The sequence below is a fragment of the Diabrotica virgifera genome, chromosome 10 (genome assembly GCF_917563875.1).
Source record: "Diabrotica virgifera virgifera chromosome 10, PGI_DIABVI_V3a".
NCBI classification, from domain to species: domain Eukaryota; kingdom Metazoa; phylum Arthropoda; class Insecta; order Coleoptera; family Chrysomelidae; genus Diabrotica; species Diabrotica virgifera.
This window is the reverse complement of record NC_065452.1, coordinates 26994583-27017091: the sequence shown is the minus strand read 5'-3', so window position 1 is coordinate 27017091 and position 22509 is coordinate 26994583.

Sequence of the window (22509 nt, the reverse complement as noted above, 5' to 3'; positions counted from 1 at the left end):
TCTCAACGTCCATCTCAAAACAGATGCGCCCTGGACTATTTGCGAATTTCAACCATTTACGACTAAACAATCTCAATGCATGTCTATGCTTGTCCGTATGATTCATTTCATAGAGCGACTATCGCGTCGCGGTAAAAATAGGACAAGTTGCGTTTTCTTTATCGCTGTGATTATTTAGTCGCAGATGGATTGACTTGTATTTGAAACAATGTGTTGAATCTTTGCGACAAAACAATCGCGCGACTACAAATCGCAAATGGAGTGCTAGCCTTAGTGCATATTTATTTATTCTCATTAGTTTTGGACCAGATAACAGCGAAGCTACAGGGTAACATTCCATGCTGCTTAATGTATGCTGATGATGTCGTGTTAGTAGGAAATAGTGAAAGAGACTTAGAACAAAAACTGGAACAGTGGAGACAAGCTCTGGAGGAAAAAGGTTTAAAACTTAGTAGTACAAAAACAGAGTATTTAGAATGTTCATTTAAATATGGAGTTACTACAAATACAATGGTATCTTTAGATGGTGAAATGATTGTCAAAAGCAATAGTATTAAGTACCTGGGATCGGTATTACAGAGTACTGGAGAAATAGATGGAGATGCATGCAGTAGAATTAGGGCTGGATAAATGAAGTGGAAGGAAGCGAGTGGTGTGTTGTGTGACAGAAAAATTCCAATCAAGTTAAAGGGAAAATTCTATAAAACATAAAAAAAAGGGTAGGAAAAGACAAGAAACATAAAAAGAAGTGAAAAAGCCATAAGACCGGCTATGATGTACGGAACTGAATGTTGGGCAGTGAAAAAGAAAGAGGAACAACGAATGCATGTGGCGGAAATGAGAATACTTAGATGGATGAGTGGAGTGACAAAGAAGGATAAAATTAGAAATGAGTATATTAGGGGAAGTCTAGGTGTGGCACCAATTGATGCCAAAATGAGAGAGCATCGGTTGAGATGGTTTGGTCATGTTCAACGTCGAGACGTTAATCACCCAATAGGAAGAATAGCTGAAGTGCAGATTCCTGGAAGGAGTAGGAGAGGAAGACCAAAGAAGACCTGGGGGGAGACGATAAGGCAGGACATCTTGGTAAAGGGGATTAATATTGATATGATCCAAGATAGAATTGTGTGCAGAAATGTAATTAGGGAAGCCGACCCCGCATTGGGATAAGGCAAAGAGAATGATGATGATGCAGGAGAGGACCAAATAGATCCAGAAATGATTAAATGGATGGGTGAAAAAGGAGAGGACTGGCTATTACAGATATGGAAGGAAGCATGGAGTACACAGAAAATCCCAGAAGACTGGAAGAAAAACACCAATCTACCAATATACAAAAAAGGATAACATAATGAATGCGAGAATTATAGAGCAATATGCTTGTCATCGGTCGGCTTCAAGGTATATAGGGGAAAGGCGGGCAAAATGGGGTACTTAAGGTTGAAAGATCAGTACAAAAAAATTTGTATATTTACAATAACATCATATGATTTTATTAATAAAAGCATATTTGGACATCCAAAAAAAACATAAATTATTCCTAGCAAAAAACAAATACAACACGAAAACAATAAAAAATTAAGAAAAGTCCTTTTACCCCGTTTTGCCCGTCAGGTAGGGTAAAATGGGGTAGGATCAAAATAAGGCATAATAACCCAATAAACACGTAAACTACCTATTTGCAGAGTTCACAAACAAAAATCTCTTCGTCATCTTCTTCAATCCCAGCGCATGACATATGCGCCCAACGAATGCACCTGGAACATGAAGCCCATCCTTCACAGGATGTAGAATAAAGATCTCCACAATAAAGTCACTCTGCGTCACTAGCACAGGATTCACTATCACTTGAAGAATCACACTTTTTAGAAATTTTTACTTTTTTCGTGATAGTTTTCCCTTTAATACCCTCGGTTTGTTTGATGGTTCCTATTTTTCTTTTTACTACCCCAAGCATTGGCATTCTTTTCGGCTTATTTTTTTTTTCTAAAGCGTCTTCCAGCTCTTTCTTGTAAGGAGTAGAAGTCAAAATAGCAGTTTTTCCCTTTCTGTGTGAACTCTGTTTAGTTGCAGCACTGGCTTGCGGAATAGGCATAAAAACGGTTGGTGATACTATCGGAAAAGCTGAATCATTGGAACTAGAGGTACCTGGCTTCGCATTGCTGATTGGTGTTATATTCTTTTCAGGGGTTCTTTCGACGAATGGAACAGTAGCTCTTGATGTGTCTGGTTGTGGGCTAACGGTGGGTATCGTTTTCTTTCTTGGTGTTATTTCTTCGAATTGAGTAATAGCTTTTGAAGTTGATGGCACTGCATCAGAAAACGTCGGATTATTATTTGTTTGCTGGTTTGTCTTACTGCTAGTTCGATAGACCTCACAATTTTGTTCAGGAGTTCTCTCTCTTTTTTCAATCTCAGTTGTTGCAGATGACAAAAAATCTGCGTCAGAAAAAACACCTAAGTCTACAGGCCACACCCCAGTTTTTTTAAACCCATTTATAGCAGTTGTCATTGTAGCCGCCCTTATAAAAGCAGCACTAAATAATGATGAGAGTTGGTGAAATGTCACTACTCTACCTGGATTGGTTCTCAGCCATTTTCTCACTTCGTCATCCTAATAAGTGCTTAGCGGCTTCATGAATGAGACGTCAAGAGCTTGCAGCCGATGAGTTGTGTGAGGAGGGTAACATAAGAGAATTACACCGTTATCTCTTGCATAATTTATTAATTCCAAATTCTTTGTATGTGTGGTTTGTGGGACATTAAACTGAACCGATGCACGGTAATGTCCCATTTCGCCGTTGATTACAGCTCTGACCGCCCCTTCCATAGACTGTGTAGACCAGCTCTGCCTCTGGGTGACACGTTTGTATTTAAACACCATCTGAAACAAAGTATCTAATTTAAGGAAGGGCAAAATGGGGTACCCCATTTTACCCTACCCTACTCTACCCCGTTTAGCCCGCTTTGCACTACTTTTAGGTTAAGTGTTAAAAAATTCTTAAAACATTGTTTATTTGAACAACCGCTACGACATATTACGCTCAAAATAGTACATGTTTAGCTGAAATGAAAAAAAAATAATGTGCAAATAACCTAACAGTACTTACCTTAGTTTAAATCGCTCTTAACAATTACAACTACTACTCGTCCGTTAGTCACACAATACACTTCAGTCGCCTACAACGGTATTGTTTGCACTACCGGTTTAAAACTCGATCAAATTACAGAGGCTCGTCTCCTGCAAGTACCTGTTACGGTACAAAGTAGATAGAGTTGGGGGTTTCGTTCTCAATCGCGGTACCCCGTCTTGCCCGTCCACCCCGTTGTGCCCGCCCTTCCCCTACGAGAATTGTAGAGAAGCGTCTAACATCAGTGATGGAGAAAGAAATGGAAGACGAACAAGCTGCATTCAGATCAAACCGTCAAATAAACGATAACGTCTACATTATAAGGAATTTAATAGAGAGACAATGTCGTAAAGGGGATGAACTATTTCTCATGTTCGTTGATCTGAAGGCTGCATTTGATACGATAAACAGAGAAATAATGAGGAAAATATTGGAAAGTTATAATATACCAAAAAAGATGATAAAAGTCATAAAATCTACATATATATTATCTATTATATGGAAGTAGAAGGCCAAGTACAAATAAATGGAGAAAGAACAGGCACGTTTAAATGGGATTAGCGAATTAAACAAGGAGATGGACTAAGTCCTCTATTGTTTATAATAGTCATGGACACCCTAATAAAAAATACCAAAGATCAAATTCAATATAATATAGTAGGAATCTACCTATTTTATGGAATAATCATCATCATGATCATCAGGTAGCGCTACAACCCTGGGTAGGTCCTGGCTGACTGTACAACTTTCCAATTTTTTCGGTCTTCCTCAACCTAGGGTCAAATGGAATGTTCATTTTTCGGAAATCTGCTTGGATGTTATCTTTCCATCGCATTCTGGGACGTCCGAGTGGTCTTTTGCATGTAGGAATCTCCTCCCATACCAGTCTTACAAGTCTCTCGTTATGAAGTATGTGCACGTGGCCTGTCCATCTTAGTCGCTGTGGTTTAATTTCTTGGACAATATCGGTGTCATTGTAGAGTGCTTTTAATTCGAAGTTGTTTCTGATCCTATACTGGTTTGTGTTAATGTCGTGGTGAGGTCCGAAAATTTTTCTAAGTATTTTTCATTCAAAACGTCTGAGCTTTTCTTCGTTTGATTTGGTCATGGTCCACATTTCGCATCCATATGTTAGTACAGGTCTGACGATGGATTTATCGATTATGATCTTGGAACTTCTTGTAAGATTTTTTGATTTTATAAGCTTATCCAGTGCGAATAGACAGCGATTTGCTGATTGGATTCTGTCTTTTATTTCTTCAGTAACATCGTTGTCAGCTGTGATTACGGCCCCCAGATACTTAAAACTTTGTACTCTTTCGAAATTGAAGTTGTTAATCACATTATGGAATAATCCCTTGTTTATTTAAGTACACATTTCTATCAATAGTACCCCACTAAATTGAATATTAATGACTCTCTTAGTTTGCTGACAGAACTATAAGTACTTTTGTTCCATTGAACTCACGTGACATTTCGCTTACAGGCTATTGGCATTTCGTCCTAAGCAATACGTCCTCTAGTGGCTATTGCAGTAACCGAGCTAAGAGCCATTATTTATTTTCTTTCACGTTGAAGGTATATTGTGTTCTCGAGTTTTTTTAGTACTTTATTTTAGCTTTAAAGAGAAATTACTATTGTTGTGTTCCGTTGTAATTCTTGGGGGAAAAGGAACCCAGAATTAAGTTTTCATCTTTTCCCAAAACCAAAGAAAACGAATCCGACTGAAACTCAGGTGGTTTTGGCATGTTTTTTTTATAATAATTACAAATGCTGAATTTGATGTTCCAGTACGTCTCAATTAGTACATAGATAAATAATATAGTATATAATTAGTATTGCAAGAGTCCAGAATGTTCAATGCTGACGGGTGGTAACCTCTTATTGAATTTGAGTGATAGAATATACTGGATCATAGCGGTCATTGTACCGTAACTCATGTGTGGCAAATGTAGAGTTGTACATTTATGCTTTGTTACTAGCAGAAACTGTTCTGTGGATTTTCACTAGAGACATGAGGAGTTTTCTATTTTCTACTGTTTTATTCAAATCTTAGTAGGAAATATGTAAGTACTAACTGCGTTTCATTTCGTTTCGAAATTTGGCAATGTATCTATTAATACTGGCGTTTTTGTTCCATAAACTATGTAGCACAGTGCACTCATAGTCCAGAGAAATAAGGTTTTTGTCGGGACATGTCCGTCACAGTTCGGACGAGGATTTTAGTTATTAACAAATAAGTGTCAAAAATGGCAGTTTTTTCGTTTAAATCGCTACAGGTAAAATAGGGTAATTAAATATCTTATTTAGAGCATTCATCGTTTAGTAGATGAGCAAAGGTTCAAAATAGCAGTTTTTGAATTTTGGTCCGATCATTTGTTGTTTCGCTAATTGCAAAATAAGACTAAAATTTCGAAAATAAAAAATTTGCTATAACTTTTGCGAAAATGAACTTAAGACCTTAATATTGCACCAAAAGTTGAGACAACCAGTACATATCGTGCACAAAAAATTTCAAGACGATTCGTCAATTCGTGTAAATTTTATTCAATTTGTTTATCCCAAAGAGCAAATATATTTTTGCAATATTATTGTTCAGAAAATAATAACGATTCAGCAATTCTGTGGAAACTACATGAAAGAAGAACACTTATATTTTCAAAGAATTTAAAAAAATCAATCAAAAGTCATTTTTATCATTCCGAAAACATTTTAATAAAGTATGTACAGCCATTTTTGGCTTAAATTGACTGTAGAGTAAATCTACTTTAGTATTTCAAAAGCTCGTATTTTTACACGAACTTTCAAAAAAAGACTTTTCGCCTAGGTTAAATGCGGTCAAAGTTAGCCACTTTTATTATTTAATTCACAGTTACTTCTATATACATAAAATTCTCCTGTAACAGTGTTAGTTACCATACTCCTCCGAAACGGCTAGATCGATTTTTATGAAATTTTACACGTATATCCTGTAAGACCGAGAATAGGTTTTAATCTATTTTTCATACCCATAAATTATAAGGAGGGTTGCCCCCCTGACATTTTTTTTTTTATTTTTTTGGCCAAAATTGTCTACCTTAATTTTATATGGTGTAGAATTAAAAAATACATACAACCCTTAATTTTTACTGTTTTATCACCAACCCCCATTTTTTAATAGCCATATCTATATATTTACATCTATAAAATTCTCCTGTCACAGTGTTAGTTGCCATACTTCTCTGAGACCGCTTGACCGATTTTTATGAAATTATATATGAATATTCGGTAGGTCTTAGAATCGGTCGTAATCTATTTTTCATATCACTGAGTGGTAAGGGGTGTTCCCCCTAACATTTTGTAATGTTAGGTGGGGATATGTGTACATAACGTACTCTACAAGACTACGAGCACATACAAATTGAAAAAATTATGATCAAAATCCATCAACAAGCTCCGGAGATATTAATCGCAGCATATGTTTGAAGAATCAATTTCATTTTTTGAGTGCACGGATTTTAATAATTCCCCTCCACCGACCACGGATCAATTTCGTTAGGACGTCATTTTTAAAGCTTTATTAACCACTTTATTGAAGTTTAAGGTTTACTCAAACTTTTACACATAAACTATATACCTTGAGCTTCAAAATGGCGCTAGTTAGGTTGCTTAATTCTTATAAACAAAGTAGTTGTGAATTAAATAAAAAAGTGGCTAACTTTGAACGTAATTAACCTAGGCGAAAAGTTTTTTTTTGAAAATTCGTGTAAAAATACTTGATTTTCAAATTCCAAAGTAGTTTTAATCTAGAGTCAATATTAGCAAAGTTATTAAAATTGTTTATAAGCCAAAAATGACTACTTTAGTAAAATATTTTCGGAATGATAAAAATGACTTTTTATTGATTTTTTTTTAAATTCGTTGAAAATATAACTATTCTTCTTTTACGTGGTTTCCACAGAACTGCTATATATATATCTTATTTTTTGAACAATGATATTGCAAAAAAAGCTCTTTGGGATAAACAAATTGAATAAAATTTAAACTAATTGACGAAGCGTCTTAAACTTTTTTGTGCATTATATGGACTGTTTGACTCAACTTTTCGTGCAATATGAAAGTCTAAAGGCCATTGTCGCAAAAGTTATAGCAAATTTTTTATTTTCGAAATTTTAGTTTTATTTTGAAATTTCCGGAGCAACAAATGATCGGACCAAAATTCGACATTTTTAACCTTTGCTCATCTATTAAAAGAAGAATACTATAAATAACATATTTAATTACCGTATTTTTACCTGTGGCGATTTAAACGAAAAAACTGCCATTTTTGACACTTATTTGTTAATAACTAAAATTCTCGTCGAGAATACGAAGAATACGAAATGAAGAATACGAAATGATGAGTTACGGCGAAGAACTGGAGTGGAAGACATCTTGAGGAGGCCTATGTCCGACAGTGGACAAATTTGGCTGTTTGATGATGAAAATTCTCGTCCGAACTGTGGCGGGCATTTTTGTATTTACAACGCATTAGGTATATAGTACCCAAAAAACCTATTTGCAACCTCGCTGCGCAAGTGTCCCGAACATGGTATATTTTTGCCTTATTTCCCTGACATATACAGAATAAGCCAAATAAAAACGGAACATACGCAGTTAATACAGTGTATCGGAACTACATTTGAAATAGTCGACCATTATAAAAATTCGACATACATAAATGTGTAGTGGGTGGCCAGACTGAGCTGTAAAATATCGCGCAGCAACATCGAACGGGCCCATCTTCGGCGTCATGTCGCAAACGAATGGACCTGGGTCCAAATTTGTAGCTCAATTAACCACAACAACGACCGAAACACTGTATTTACATCTAGCGACACGCCGTAATTTACATCCCCATCTGATCATGCTTTTTACTGCCGCTTCATTTTACTGCTCTTACGGCACTGTAACAGCAGTAAAATGAAGCGGTAGTAGCTGCAGTAAAAAGCATCACCAGACGAGGATGTAAATTACGGCGTGTCGCGAGATGTAAATACAGTGTTTTGGTCGTGGTTGTGGCTAGATGAGCTACACATTTAGACCCAGGTCCATTCGTTTGCGACACGACGCTGAAGATGGACCCGTTCGATATTGCTTCGCGATATTTTACAGCTCAGTCTGGCCATCCACTACACTCACCGCGGGACCCATTTTCGCGCTTCATTTTACTGCTCTTATGGCGCCGTAAATTGTCGCTTGTCTGGCCGTGCCCTTAGCCTAAAAGGAGACAGGTAGTTGAGTTGCTATGATTTATGTGTGTCAAACTTTTATATTGGTCGACTATTTCAAATGTAGTTCCGATACACTGTATTACCTGCATATGTTCCGCGTTTATTTGGCTTATTCTGTATACACACTTAATATATCAATATAAAAGTTACATTTTGTTTTTTTTTACAAAATTCGTATTTTTGAGCATTGTTGCTTAGGTACATACAGACCAAATAAATTGCAAAATATTTTTTTACTAACCTAACTTTGTTTTGACAGATTTAGGGTTAAAAACGGTTAACGTGTATTCATAACTTTACAATTATTCTTTATAAACTTTAAAAATAAAATGTAAGAGAGAGAATTAGACTTATTGGAATGTTTCCAACGGGCTATCGATCGAAGTCTTTAATGTAAGTAGGTATGTATTTTACTGTCAACATACTGTAGAACGGTTGTACGGTCGAATAATAAAGAAAAGAATAGAATCAGAATACGAAGACATGGAAGAACAAAGTGGATTTCGTGCAGGAAGATCGTGCACTGATAATATATTCGTTCTACAGCAGGTAATAGAAAAACGGAAGGCAAGGAATCTATGTACCCACCTATTGTTTGTAGATTTGGAGAAGGCATACGATACGGTACCTTTGAAAAAACTGTTTCAAACATTGACGAAGGTAGGTCTCAGTAGAGAGTATGTGGATGCTATCGCAAATATATACAAAAATGCAAGAAGTGTCGTTAAAGAAGGAAACTTTATATCTGAATCATTCCCTATATCAAAGGGATTTAAACAAGGATGTTGTCTGTCTCCGACTTTATTTAGAATATATATTCAATCATCGCTAGAGCAGTGGAGGAAACAAGTATCCCGAATGGGAATAGACATAGGCAGTGGTAAATGTCTAACAACTTTGTTTTTTGCAGATGATCAGGTAGTCGTAGCGAATGATGAGGAAGACATGGACTACATGTTTAGAAAACTAAAGAAAGAATATGAAAAATGGGGCCTCAATATGAATATGTCAAAGACAGAGTATCTTAAAATAGGGGATGATGAAGAAGATCCAGAGTTAGAAATTAGAACCACGAAAAGATGTAATGAATATAAATATCTCGGATCTATAATATCTAAAGAAGGCACTACCAAAAGAGACATCGAAAAGAGAACGCAGCAGGGCAAAAAAGCGGTAAACATTCTGAGCTCTCTACTGTGGTCTACAGATATAAGGCAAGAAACGAAATTGACAATCTATCGTACCTTGGTAGAGCCTATTATGACTTATGGGGCAGAAGTTTGGCAGATGACAAAAAAAGATAGGAAAAGAATAGAAGTAGTAGAAATGGATTATCTAAGGAGAGCGTGTGGTATATCTAAAAAAGATCACATCAGGAATGAAGATATTAGAAGGAGGACACATACTGTATATTCCAGTGTAGATAAAATTGAAACTAGACAACTAGTGTGGTATGGTCACGTGAAACGAATGAATGAAGATAGATGGCCAAAGAAAGCTTTAAATTACATACCACACCAAAGAAGAAGAAGGGGAAGACCTTCAGTTGCCTGGGAAGAAAATGTACGGCACATCATGAAAGATAGAGCCATCAAAGAAGACGAATGGATGGACAGAAAACGATGGCGGTCGAAATGCGAGAAGCGGCAGAGGCTGTAGGAACCTCGCTGATAGATAGATAGATACTGTAGAATTATTAGGTAAATAGATAAATAAAAATACTGTCTTTTATTCTTTATAAAGGTAGTGTACGTAAAAATATTTGTTTCATTTTTGAAAACATATTGAAGCCATTATTAATAGACTGTTGCCAAAAGATGTAAAAACTACAAATAAAATCAAAACGCCCATTTTTATTGCTTCCAAAATCATAGATAAATGAACAGAACTACTCAAAAACACATAAAACTAATGCAAAATACAAGATGTAAACAATTATAATGGCTCTTAGTTCGGGTTAATTTGATACCGCACTGGCGCGGCGCTGCAATCTTAATCCGATTCATCAATTTCTCGTTGTTATCCTTCTGCGTATCATCAGGTTGAGTTTCTTGTATGGTAATGGTTTATTGTGGAAGAAAACACATAGTAGTTTAGTTATTAAAATATATATTTAATATCACATTTATTTTAAGTAAAGTTATGATATAGTATAAAAAAAAATATAAATAGTCAACAGCACCCTCTCTTACATGATTTTGTGCTACAAATGTTTATTTGACGTAATTTAGTAATCATTTTAAAAATATACCTATTAAGTCTAATTTTTAGCTCATAAATTTGAGTGTAGGATCACTATACAAAAATTGACTTCCCTGTTAGGGCTTAGCACACTGTATAAACGTTGATTGATAAATATACCCGTACCTAGTTGTATATATTTATATACTTGTACATTTATCAATCAACCGTATACCTGAGATTTCTTCAAATATCATGGACACATTTAAATACACATAGTTTCAAAAGTTATGCATCACCTAAAATTATGTTCATTTTCATAGTTGATTTTTTCGTGAATCTATTAACGGATTCCGCTGTTTTTTTTATTATTTTAGAATTTTCTTTGATATTTACACATTTGGGCAAAAAAAAAGAAATGTTTTTCTTAGGTTAAGTTTGAGACACCCTGTAGGGATGACAAGTTATAAGTATACATTGAAATCGTATTGTAATCTTACGTTTTGTGAATATTTTGTTTTTTGAATGTTCCTGATATGTTTAGAAAAACAAAGAAAATAGACGGTTTTATTCTATAACTTTACGTGTTTTAACTGAAACAAAACTAAATTGACAATAAAAAATAACAGTTAACAAAACTTTAAAAACAGAAAGGTACATAATGTTAACAATTCTGGTCAACTCCTCAAGAGTTATTTGTCGACCAAGTGAGCGGTACGCACAGCGCAACATAAGAGAGACGAGATTGTTTAATGAAGGCTCTGTGATGGTTTTGGGTGGAATTTCCTTGAGAGTAAGAGCCCGTTCACATGAGAGGCGCTTAACGCGCGTTTTGATAACGCGCGATTACACCTACATTTTACTTGAGACTGTTTTAGGCGCGTTTTAGGTCATTAAAACGCGCGTTAGCATGTGAACGGTCTTAAGTAAAATGTATGTAGTTGTAATCGCGAGTTATCAAAACGCGTTAAGCGCTTCTCATGTGAACAGGCTTTAAGTACACGTACAGGATTTTTAAGCGAGAGGTACGTTGCACTTCTTTCTTTGAACACTTTGTTCCTTTCGCACTAGAGATGGCCTCCTCACGTATCGCATGTCGTCAGTTAAAATACATATTAAAGAGTAAAACAGTCTCGTTTCCTTGTTTTTAAAGATATCAGAGGAACTAAAAAAATTAAATATTCACAAAATATGAAACTACAACGTCTATTTCTTTTGTTCTTAAAGATATCAGGGACATTCAAAAAACAGTATGTTCACAAAACATAAGATAAAAATACGATTTGATGTATACTCACACTTGTACCTTGTCCTCCCTACAGGTTGTCTCAAACTTAACATATTATGATAAACATTTCTTTTTTCCCCCTGGTATAAGTATAAAAAAGAAGTTTGAGTAAACCTTTTCCCAAGTGCTTAAATACCAAAGAAAAATCTAAAATAATAAAAAAATTAGCAAAATCCGTTAATCTGCTCACGAAAAAATCAACTATGAAAATGAGCATAATTTTAGGTTATGCATAACTTTTGAAACTAGGTTTATGTCCTCGTTGTGGTGGACTTAAAACTTAGCGTATTTCTTGAGGTTTCCCTTGATATGTAATTATTATTACTAAAATATTCGAAAGCTTCGTCTATATTAACAAATATGACAATAATATATAAATATTTAATAATGACTGACTAAATATTTACTTAAAAAATACAGGGCGTGTAATTTGAGTTTTAAATTTGATTTCGGATTTGAACATACAAAAAGAATGTGTATCTTCCTTGAAATTAATGTAAATAAACATTGCGCAGTGCACTTATAAGCTTTACTCTTCAAAAAATTAAAACATTGATAGTAAAATCGAATATAGTAAAAAAGAATATAAAACAGCTAAAACAAATTGTAGAACAATTTATGTGCTGAATGTAATTACACTGTAGATGTACTAGTTACAGGATATGCATAGCCTTCAAACGCTATTTACAACTACACCCATACCTCGCTTTACGGCCTAGATACGTTCCACGAAACTTGGCTGTAAAGCGAAATGCCGTGTAAGGAATCAATTATTATTCTAATACAAATCCATACAAATTCAATGGGATCGGTTCAAAATTTTTTAAATATGTAACATGGTTTATCATTCAAAAGGCATTTTATTTTATGTAAAACAAAAATACATACAAATACATACCTGTACCTTAGAGGTAAACAGTCGTATATCCACAATGTATACATTTGCAAGAAAGCGCAAAACATACAGACTAGTCAATAAACTATAAAAAAAAATTATTTCCATTACGTCGAATTCAACATTATTGGTATATTGTAATATGTAAATGCAAATATATTACTGGGTATTAGTATTGTTAAGAAATTATTTACCTGATGTATAATAATGGGAGTTACGACTTTTTACCTCTATGTCTTTAAACAGGTAATATGCAAAATAAAAATCGTAAGTGATTACAAAAATAGTATATTCCGTATTTAAAAATGCAAAAACCAAATCACAATGTTTGGAACAAAAAAGAACTCTTGTTTTTCATTATCCCGTTTTAACACCCTCAAAATACCATTTAATATAAAAATGGAGCTACGATTGTTTACCACTACCGCATACGAAAGCATACTATCTAATATACGCACTTATTTATGGAGTTGCTCTGGATATACTACTGTTTACCTCAACTGACTAATGGAGTTGCTATTGTTTTTAAACGCCTTAACTAGGCAACTAATAACGCTGGATGTACGATTTTTTGCCACAATATGCTATGAAAATCTGACAACAAGAGCGTGGTATTAACTCCATTTCGGCAAAAAGTGTAGTTACGACTGTTTACCTCCAAGGTACAGATACATAAAATACATACAAACAACTTCGTGTTACATAAAATATGTGTATGTAGGTATACATACATATTTTTTAATGGCTTTAATACGAAGACGATGAAGAAATGATAACCTGTAGATCACTGTCGTCATATTTCGCTGGTAAGGATGGGCCTGGCTTGAAAGATTTGTCCAACGTTGTTTGTCTTGCCTTCTTGTCTATTTCGTTCTTCAGTGATTTATAACAGCTAATAGCTGAGTTAATGATTAGAAAATATACAAGCCATCATTATCACAACCAAATTTATATGGTATCACCATATATTTCAAACCAACATTTATTTCTTTTAAACAAATTTGTTGTTGCGAAGAATAAAGGTTTTTATTGAAAATAAACAAACCGATACAACAATCAGATTGCACAGCTCGGTACGTTATAGATTTTGCTTTAGTTGTAAATTGAACGAAATTAAAGAAATTAACTTTTGCGTTCAAAAATGAAAATATGCCTTATATGTGGTATTATTAGACGTGCAAAGAGGAAAAATTAATGGTCTTGTGAAGCAAGTAATGTCTCAGAAGGACATAGTTGCAGTTGTATGCATAACATAGGGCGTTGTGTCAAAAACCTTTGCTACATACATACACTCACCGGCAGAGAAAACGGGCACCCCAAAAAATGGGTCATTTTTAATGTCTTGTATTTCCTAAACCTGATGTCCGATTTAAGTAATTTTTTTAATATGTTATAGCCTTATTATTTATCAATATCGCTGTAATAATATTGTTGCTAGACAGGTACATTGTCATTGTATACAGGGTGTACGAATCAAATTGTGTTTTTTTCTCAAACTTTGGAACACCCTGTGGAATGTTATAGCTTTTATAAAATACTGAAATTATAACCAAACTATAGCCTCAGGTTTTCTTAACATTCTGTTTTTTGATTCATTCGCTTATGTTGGATAATAAAAAAGTTAAGCACTTTCACAACTACCCCTGTTTTTCGTTAATACAGGGTGTTTTTAAATAAGTACGGCAAACTTTAAGGGGTAATTCTGCATGATAAAATATTGACAGTTTGCTTTATAAACGTATGCCCGCAAAAGCTTCGTTTCCGAGATAGGGGGTGTTGAAATTGTTCTTACAAACTGACGATTTATGTATTTCTCTAAAACGGTTTGTGATATGCAAATGAAATTTGGTATATTTTAAGAGGTAGTTATTGCGCATTTTTTGGCATATAAGTAAGAATTTTATATTCACCATTGGCGTGCATACGGGTATAAATATTTTAGATATATCCCGTATGCACGCCAATGGTGAATATAAAATTCTCAATTGTATGCCAAAAAATGCGCAATAACTAGCTCTTAAAATCTACCAAATTTCATTTGCATATCACAAACTGTTTTAGAGCAATAAATAAATCGTCAGTTTGTAAGAACAATTTCAACACACCCTATCGCAGAAACGAAGTATTTGCGGGCATAAGTTTATAAAGCAAACTGTCATTATTTTATCATGCAGAATTACCCCTTAAAGCTTGCCGCACTTATTGAAAAACACCCTGTATTGACGAAAAACAGGGGTAGTTGTTAAAGTGCCTAACTTTTTTATTATCCAACATAAGCGAATGAATAAAAAACAGAATGTTAAGAAAATCTGTGGCTATAGTTGGGTTTTAATTTTAGTATTTTATAAAAGCTAGAACATTCCACAGGGTGTTCCAAAGTTTGAGAAAAAAACACAGTTTGATTCGTACACCCTGTATACAATGACAATGTACCTGTCTAGCAACAATATTATTACAGCGATATTGATAAAGAATAAGGCTATAACATATTAAAAAAATTACTTAAATCGGACATCAGGTTTAGGAAATACAAGACATTGGAAATGACCCATTTTTTGGGGTGCCCGTTTTCTCTGCCGGTGAGTGTAGATATCGAGAATTAAGAAGGCTCAAAGATAGAGCAAGGCAAAGTCGCCAAAAGAGAACAATGACTCGCTACTATCGTTTCATTGTCTAAGCAGCTAGAAGAGAAATTTGTGTCTTTAACACCAAAACTGGAACATTGGGAATTGGCAACCTGAGAATTGAGATAACCAATGAATTCGGGTACTTAGAGGGCGAGGAAGACAAGCAAAAACGAAAACTCTCAGATCTGCTTCTTTAATATTAAAAAAGACTCCTTTAATATTCATCCTACCCACTTTAACAGCTCGGAGGTATGTTGATCATTGTTAACACAGTTATGTAATATTGATCCCATATAGAAAAGTCCCTTGACGAAAAATAAGAAGTAGTCAAGTACGAGAATATTCGAGTTGTCATGGAATAATCCAGAAATGTGTAGTGACGTCTAGAACGTCAGGAAATGAATAAAAACATGTGGAGTTGACATTTTCAAGAACAGTTGTATTCTAACTTTTGAAGTTAGATGTTTAGTCCAGAGAAATAAGGTTTTTGTCGGGACACTTGAGCAGCCAGGTTGCAAATGAATTTTTTGGGTACTATATACCTAATACATTATAAATACAAAAATGCCCGTCACAGTTCGGACGAGAAACTTAGTTATTAACAAATAAGGGTAAAAAATGGCAGTTTTTTCGTTTAAATCGCTACAGGTGAAAATAGGGTAATTAAATATCTTATTTATAATATTCTTCTTTTTGTAGATGAGCCAAGGTTTAAAATGGCACTTTTTGAATTTTGGTCTGATCCTTTTTTGTTTCGGAAAGTGCAAAATAAGATTAAAATTTCAAAAATAAAAAATGTGCTATAACTTTTGCGAAAATGGCCTTAAGACTTTCATACTGCACGAAAAGTTGAGTCAAATATTCCATATAATGCACAAAAATTTTTAAGACGATTCGTCAATTAGTTTAAATTTTATTCAATTTGTTTATCGCAAAAAGCTTTTTTTTTCGCAATGTTATTGTTCAGAAACTAATAATGGCATAGCAATTCTGTGGAAACCACATGCAAGAATAATAGTTATATTTTTAAAGTATTGAAAAAAATAATTAAAAAGTCGTTTTTATCACTCCGAAAAAAGTTTAGTAAAATAGAGTCATTTTTGGCTTCTAAACAATTTGAATAACTTTGTTAATATTGACTACACATTCAGATTTACACGTTTACCATGTAGGACGTTGAAGAGGTTTTAATCTATTTTTTATACCCATAAGTTATAAGGGGGGTTGCCCCCCTGACATTTTTTTTATTTTTTTGGACAAAATTATCTACCTTAATTTTATATGATGTAGAATTAAAAAATACATACAACTCTTAATTTTCACTCTTCTATCACCAACCCCTATTTGTTAATAGCCATCTATATATTTACATCTATAAAATTCTCCTGTCACAGTGTTAGTTTCCATACTCCTCCGAAACCGCTTGACCGATTTTTATGAAATTATATATGTATATTCGGTAGGTCTTAGAATCGGTCGTAATCTATTTTTCATATCCTTGAGTGATAAGGGGAGTTCCCCCTAACATTTTGTAATGTTAGGTGGGGTTGTGTATACATAACGTACTCTATAAGACTACGAGTACATACAAATTAAAAAAATTATGATCAATATCTATCAACAAGTTCCAGCGATATTAATCGCAGCATATGTTTGCAAAATCAGTTTCATTTTTTGAGTGCACCAATTTTAGTAATTCCCCTCCACCGACCACGAATTAATTCCGTTCGGACGCAATTTTTAAAGCTTTATTAACCACTTTATTGAGGTTCAAAGTTTACTCAAATTTTTACACATAACCTATATATCTTCAACTTCAAAATGGCTCTAGTTAGGTTGCTTAATTGTTATAAACAAAGTAGCCGTCAATTAAATAAAAAAAGTGGCTAACTTTGACCGTAATTAACCTAGGCGAAAAGTTTTTCTTTGAAAATTCGTATAAAAATACCATTTTTTCAAATTCTATTGTAGTTTTAGCCTACAGTCAATATCAACAAAGTTATTCAAATTGTTTATAAGCCAAAGATTACTCTATTTTAGTAAAATGTTTTCTGAGTGATAAAAATAACTTTTTAATGATTTTTTTAAATGCTTTGAAAACATGACTATTCTTCTTTCATGTTGTTTTCACAGAATTGCTGTATCATTATTATTTTCTGAACAATAACATTGCGAAAAAAAGCTCTTTGGGATAAACAAATTGAATAAAATTTAAACTAATTGACGCATCGTCTTAAAATTTTTTGTGCATTGTATGGACTGTTTGACTCAACTTTTCATGCAATATGAAAGTCCTAAATTCATGTTCGCAAAAGTTATAGCAAATTTTTTATTTTCGAAATTTTAGTTTTATTTTGCAATATGCGAAGCAACAAATAATCGGACAAAAATTCAAAAACGCTATTTTAAACCTTGGCTCATCTACTAAAAGAAAAATATTATAAATAAGACATTTAATTACCCTATTTTTACCTGTAGCGATTTAAACGAAAACTCTCTCATTTTTGACCCTTATTTGTTAATAACTAAATTCCTCGTCCAAACTGTGACGGGCATTTTTGTATTTATAATGTATTAGGTATGTAGTACCCAAAAAACCCATTTGCAACCTGACTGCTCAAGTGTCCCGAACATGGTATATTTTTGCCTTATTTCCCTGGTGTAGTCATTGAGTTTAAGTATTGTATTATTGTTGGTTTGAATAAAATTGATTTTAAAGAAGTGGAACAATATGTTTTAAGAATAGGTTCTGAAGAGGTGCAACGAAAGAAAATATCATCTTCATGCACGATAACGATAATGCACCTCCATATACCAGCAGAGTGACCACAGACTTCCTTAAAAGCAGAAGATATCACTGTTCTAGAGAGTGGCCTGCTTGCTCACCCGACCTTGGCTAGTACAAGCTGCTCTTGAAGAATGGTACAACCTACCACAAAAAAATATTGAAAATTTGATTAGGAGCGTGCCCACACAAATTGAAGCTTGCATGGGGGTTAGGGGTGGTAACAATGACTACTACAAAAACACATAAAACACATAAATAAAAGCAATTTAAACATTATTCTCGGTTTATGTACATTGAATTTTTTATGCTATTGATTAAAAAAACAAATAGTTTTGATTTGTTATTTTAAGACTTTATTGTTTGCTTTAATTTTTACGCATTGGTGATCAAATTACTTAAACATAAATGTTGTTTGAATTCGTATGTTGTTTTTTTTTGCTTCAAATAATAAGAAATCTCAGATGATTCCATGTAAGTTTGGCTGTGTGTACACAATAATGAATAAATCAAAATATGTAATTATTTGTTTCGAACGAAATATTTTAAGAACTGCTTCAATGATATGAGTATGAATATGAATGATATAAGTAATAAAGATTTTATTTTACAATTTGTGGTTTATCGTCAATAAAGATTTAACCAAGTGTAGGCACTATAAACAAACGGGAGTTGGAAATAATAGGAGCTGACTTGTCTTAAGATGTATAATGTGAACTATTTTTAATATCATATAATTACTAAATAAATTTGCTAGTTAACGATTAAATAAAATTTCTTAAATAAAAATACTTAACAATTTGAACTCTGGAGATAAAAATATTGGCATATTGGTTTAACAGTTAGAACAATTTTTAAGTGCTTAGGTACTCTAAAACTTTATCCTTGATTATTTTTGAAATATTCTATAATAATATATAAATATACAGTTTAATAAATATAATAGCAAAATACTATAACATAACTTAGATTGTTTAATTAGCAAGTAAAAATATAGTACCCCTACAACTAATGTAAAATTTTTCTCTTTTGTTCCAATTTGATTTAATTTTAGATGTACATGTTAAAATATTTATCTTTAATTGACAGTGGCCTACTTTTATTTCAGTTAAAAGGCACCAGAAAATCTTGTAAGTATGAAAGATATGTTAAAAAATATTGAACAGTTACCTATATGAAAGTGGTAGAGGAAAAATACAGGCTAGACTTAACCAACTTCAAAGGAACACAAGAATAGGAGGGAAATTTATGCCTAACGAAAAGATAGTAGACAATTGTGTAGAATATGCAGAAAAAGGAGAGTCTTATAAAAAACAAGTACAAGAAATCCTAGAGCATAACAATAGACACGAAAGCAGATAATTCTATAAAATAATACAAGAAAGCACACAGTCATTTAAACTAAAATTGGCGATATGTAAAGACAAGGATGGAGGACTACCTACTAACAGAAGCAAAAAATTATAATGAGATGCAAAGAACACGAAAGAAGAAAATCTAAACGCAAAAAATAAAAATTCACAAACCAAGGTAATATTATATTATACGGCGGAACAGCACATTAAAAATCCGAGTTATGAAGAAGTGGTTCAATTAATAAAGAAACTAAAAAACAATAAAGCACGAGGGATAGAATTATTAAAACGTGGAGGACCATGGAAGACATGGGGCAGAATTCATTAATAAGATTATTATGGACCAAGGGGTAACTGTCGGAGGAATGGGTAGTTGGCCATAAACAAAATTCCATTGTTAAATTATGTAGCATCCACAATTTTTTCTGGTATTATCTATAATAGATTATTAGAACACTTCGAGAACTAATTGGTCATATCAAAATGGATTCAGACCAAATAGAGCCACTACAGACAATATATTCATACTAAGAACGATTCAAGAAAAAACTGATAAATTCGACATAGAACTATAATATCTATGTATAGAGACTTTAAACAGGCATTTGATAGTTTGAAAAGAAACAAAATACTGGAAGACATTTTTGTAATCTATACAGGGTGAGTCATAACTATAGGGACATAGACTAAGGACAGGTTATTTGGACCAAAATATGGCTATTGGGTCAAATATGCCTTAATAAAATGTTGCTGAGAAAAAAGATACAGGGTGTTAAAGTTAATTTTTGTTTTTCGTGTTTTGCTAATAGTTTCCCTGTATATTTATAAATTGCTATCAAAATTGGCACAGAGGCATAATCTTAGACAAGAAATAGTATTTTATCTACAATTTTACGTTTTGTCATAGAGGGCGCCACGTGGATCATTCCTGATGATCAAATTGAGTCTAAACTTTTTCTGATGAAACTTTTTAGTAATTTTTATTAGAAAATATGACGTAAACATCATTTTTACGTAAAATTGGTACTCTTGTTTAAAAATGATAATTTCAACCGTTTTCGATAAAAACGCAGTCGAACTTCTTAGAGTCTTAAAAAAGGATTTCAACTATTATTTCATTTATGAAAAGTATGCTTTGGACTGTCAGATAATTGTTGTTGGTAAATGTCATTTGTTCAGAGTAAATTATTTTTGATGTGACAGTGTAGTGTAGTGTTGCATTTTTTAAAAGTAATCATTACTTTTTTGATTGAAATGCCTCGTCACAATCATTTCAGTTGCAACTTTGTTTATTAGTTTGGTATTTGATATCCCCTTCTGAGTTCCTGAAATCTTCAATTGCGTTTTTATCGAAAACGGTTGAAATTATCATGTTTAAACAAGAGTACCAATTTTACGTAAAAATGATGTTTACGTCATATTTTCTAATAAAAATTACTAAAAAGTTTCATCAGAAAAAGTTTAGACTCAATTTGATCATCAGGAATGATCCACGTGGCGCCCTCTATGACAAAACGTAAAATTGTAGATAAAATACTATTTCTTGTCTAAGATTATGCCTCTCTGCCAATTTTGATAGCAATTTATAAATATACAGGGAAACTATTAGCAAAAAACGAAAAACAAAAATTAACTTTAACACCCTGTATCTTTTTTCTCAGCAACATTTTATTAAGGCATATTTGGCCCAATAGCCATATTTTGGTCCAAATAACCTGCCCTTAGTCTATGTCCCTATAGTTATGACTCACCCTGTATACAGGGTGTTTCATTAAGAATTGTCCATATAGTAACTGGAGAAACCTTAGCAGAAAATACGAAGATGTAACCTAAAACACTTTAATAAAATATTACTCCTTACCGAGATACAGAGTATTTTATTACAAATATTCTAAAATGATTTTAGCCCATTGTTAAAGCACCTTTTAATATTTGTTGTTCAAACTTGACACACAGTTTAAAGATGTTAGGATACTTTAACTAGTCTTAAAAGATAGTTTTTTGCTGTTACCAGAGGCACGTAGGGATATATACTTCATTTTGGCTCCCTTTTCCCCCTCACAGTCTACGCCACTGTCGTAATAATCATTTCTGCATGTGTCCTTGATTCCTTGTTACTTTTTACATACATAGCATGTTTTTGTCCCATTGCGATAAAGTAAGTAGTTTTCAAGTTATTTGCGTTTAAAGTAATGGGTTGCATAAGACTATGTATTTTAAATTACATTCAATAAGATTATGTGTTTAAAATACATACAGTCGGAAAAATGAATGAATACCCGTGAACGATCACATCAATCACTTATTTTGTATTTTGTGTGTTTTTCTATAACAAACGTTTGTTATTTATAGAAAAAGACAGCAAATAAGTGATTGATGTGATCGTTGATTGGTATTCTTTCATTTTTCCGACTGTAATCTTATTGAATCCATTACATTAAAACGTAAATAACTTGAAAACTACTTCTATCGCATTGAGACAAATAAATGATATTTACGTAAACAGTAACGAATAATAAAAAAAAACATGCTGAAATGATTATTACGTCAGTGGCGTAGATTGTAAGGAGAGAAAAGGGGCAAAAATGAAGTATATATCCCTACAGCACGCCTCTGGTAACAGCGGAAAACTATCTTTTAACACTAGTTAAAGTATACTAACATGTGTAAACTGTGTGTCAAGTTTTAACAAAAAATATTAAAAGGTGCTTTAACAATGGGCTAAAATCATTTTAGAACATTTGTAATAAAACACTCTGTATCTCGGTAAGGAAGAATATTTGATTTAAGTGTTTTGGGTTAAATGCTCGTATTTTGTGCTAAGGTTTCTCCAATTACGATATGGACAATTCTTAATGAAACACCCTGTATACCTAACAAATATATCAGCCCCATAAAAATGACGTTGCAGGGTTCAAAAGACGCAGTTAGCTTAGATGGAGAACTGCCTCCCCTAGTTTACATCAATGTGGGAGTGAGACAGGGAGATGCA